The sequence below is a fragment of the Peromyscus maniculatus genome, chromosome 6 (genome assembly GCF_049852395.1).
Source record: "Peromyscus maniculatus bairdii isolate BWxNUB_F1_BW_parent chromosome 6, HU_Pman_BW_mat_3.1, whole genome shotgun sequence".
NCBI lineage: Eukaryota > Metazoa > Chordata > Mammalia > Rodentia > Cricetidae > Peromyscus > Peromyscus maniculatus.
In genome coordinates this window covers 8187948-8191007 of record NC_134857.1, presented here as the reverse complement: position 1 = coordinate 8191007, position 3060 = coordinate 8187948, and the positions used below count along the sequence as shown (strand labels likewise).

The 3060-nt window shown below is 47.5% G+C and overlaps 1 pseudogene; it reads right to left on the bottom strand.

The window, feature by feature from the left end:
• Nucleotides 1-376: 376 nt before the first annotated feature.
• Nucleotides 377-1036, bottom strand: LOC102911228 (high mobility group protein HMG-I/HMG-Y-like; annotated as a pseudogene).
• Nucleotides 1037-3060: the final 2024 nt, after the last annotated feature.

The window sequence follows — 3060 nt, the reverse complement described above, 5'->3', positions numbered from 1 at the left end:
TGCGTTGGGTCCCAGGTGAGAACAAGGTGGGTGGGGCCATCATGTCCTACTTCCTGTAGTTCAAGGTGCTTTAGCCAACCTATGCAGGGTCTAGGTCAGGTGGGAGAGGCAGAAGCGACTGAGAAACCCACCTGCGACAGTTTGGTGGGAAGGCGGCATGCTGGGATCTAAGCATACCTGCACCAACCACACTTACTGCTGCCAGGTCAGCCAGTGGGGCTTGTCAGCATTGAGATGGCTGCGACCCTTTAAGGCCAGGGAATGCTCCCAGGACCCTCTACAAGGAAGCCAGGAACAGCAGAGCAGAAGGGACCTGCAAGACAAAGAGACCCCCCCACCCCCCACCCCAAAGCAATGTCTCTAAGGCAGGTGCGCATCAGGACAGGCTGCGCCTAAATGAGAAGTTACCCCTGTCAGGAGAGGACAGGTATGTTGGGGAGGAGGGCTCAGGGACTGAGCCAAATCCTGCTCCTGTGGGAGCCACAGAGCCTGTAGCTGGTGCGGTCCTGTGCAATGGGGGTGGGAGGGGCCCGGAAGCGGGGCTTCCAGTCCCAGGGGAAAGCTGCTCCTTTGATGGCCAAGGAGCAGGTGGCACTGCGCATGGTCGCTGCTCTTCCTCTGAGGACTCCTGGGAAATGCCCTCCTCTTCCTTCTTCTCCAGTTTCTTGGGTCTGCACCTTGGTTTCCTCCCTGGAGCTGTGGTAGTTTTCCGCGTCTTGGCAGCACCCTTACTTTTGCTTCCCTTTGGTGGGTCCGGAGGTCTCCTCGGTGTTGGTACTCCACTGGGCTCCCTACCAGCGCCGTCCCGGGACTCACCGGAAGCCCTCGCTTTTCAGTCCCATCCTTCTCCTGCTTGGAGGCCAGAGGCCGCCTGAACTTTGAGCTGGACTCGCTCATCTCCCTTCACTACGGGACCGTAAGAGGGACTGGCGGTGATGGCCTTCTTCCTGGAGCCGCGCCAACACCAGAAATAGCCCCAACTCAGGAGTCCCAATTCAGTACAGAATGTTTAAAGGCAAAAACCACAAGGACCATAATTTACATCAAAGTTAAATGAGGGTCATAGTAACTTTGAAACATTTATTCCTGGTAGAGAATAACAATTATTTTAGACATAGCATGCCAGTTATTTTTTTAAAGACATATCTTTTTCAGTTGTTTTAGTTTACATTAATTATTTTAGTTAATACATCCAAGGCCATAGAAATCACAAATGTGTTGCCAAGGCAGACATGACTGCTATGGGGAGAGAGAGGGAGAGGGCTGGGAACTGTCTAAGCAAACACAAAATGGAGTCAAAGCAAAATGACATTTCCTGAGTCATTTCAACTCCAGCACCCATGTAACAAGCAGGGCATTTTCACACATGCCAACAATACACACACACACACACACACACACACACACACACACACACACGCATTGCCCAAGATAAAGGCAGGGTGGTCACTGAGGATTGCTGGCTGCCAGCCTAAGTGGGGAAAAAAAAGTGAACTCCAGGTTCAGAGAGATACTTTGCCTCAAAAATAAGAAATAAGGCAGAGTGACAAAGGCCATCTGATGTCCTCTTCTGGCCTTCACATGTGCATGTGCACACAGGTATGCACACCAGTACCTACGTGTATACATACAGTACACACAAATAATAAATAAGTGAGATATTTCCCTGAGCTTTATAAGATGTTCTAACAAATTATCGAACCAGAGAAAAGAGTATAGAAACCCCTGACTCATACGTGATTGGTTAGAAGAACGAAGGTCCCGGACTTAAGGCTGGCATTGGAACAGGGATGGTATTGTGGTAATGAGCCTTGAACCTGTGAGCTATTTGAGGACATGGTGTTAGAAAGGAATTGAATTAGGAGACACCCAGGTGATGTCTGCTTGGCATGTGTGGAGAAGCATCCATGTATCTGGCTACAAGTCCTCTTCACTGAAAGCATGGTAGGAGTCTGCTGGGTTGTATATCCCAGCCTGGACAGCGGTGAATTCTTTGTACATAGTTGCTGTTACCATGAAAAGAAAGCAATGGCTGCCAGCATTGCCCAGTGCTGGTGGGATTGGCTGTCAAGTGGAGAAATGGCCTATTGCCAGAATATATTCATAAAGTTATGACTATGCAATTAAAATTTAACAGTGAATAAAGCAATCATCTAGTAAGTTGTCATCAGCTAATGAGTTAACACGGACCTTTAATTTGCCTGAACAATTCATATCCTAATTTTTAATATTTTTTAAATATGCATTTATTCTTTGATAAATTCATAAGTGTGTGCCATGTGTCTTGATAATATTCAGCTCTTACCCTCTCTTCCCTTTTCCTGCAGATCCTTCATGTCTTCCATTATTTTCTATAACTCACTGAGTCCAGTTAGTACCGCTCACATGAACATAGGTGTGTGGAATATGGGAAACCTACCAGGCCCCATCACTGGAGAAATTTAACTCTACCTTTCCCAGTGGCCATCAACTGCCAACATGAGCTTCATGAGCTCCACCACCACTACCCACCCATGCTGTAATATGCCTTGGCTTGATACTGTGCAGGTCTTATGCAGGTAACCCCAGCTGCTGTGACTTCGTGAGTGCAACTTGTTAAATCCAGAAGACACCATTTTACAGCCTCCCCCTTATCCTGTAGCTGTAATATTCTTTCTAACCCCTCATCAGCAATGTCTCCTGGGCTCTGAGGCTATAGGGGACAGAGTCCATTTAGGCTGAGCACTCCGTAGTCACTTATTCTGCTTTTTGACCAATTATGAGGCTCTACATTATCTGCTTCCCAAAGACATTGAAGTTTCCCTGACCAAGACTGAAAGCAGCCCAGGTCTATGGGTAAAAAAAGTAAATGTTCTGAAGGCAATTTGACCATATTTAACAAAATGCTAGTAGACTCATCCCTAGGTCTGTGAACCCCCAACCATGGGCTTTTGACCAGGTTAAAGTACTAAGCGTATAACAGTGATGCCATTGTTATATGTGGGCATATCTTGCATGGCAGGTTGGTATTGTAGCAGGCAGGGCCCAGCACTGGGTAAGATCACTGATGTCTTTTCTCCA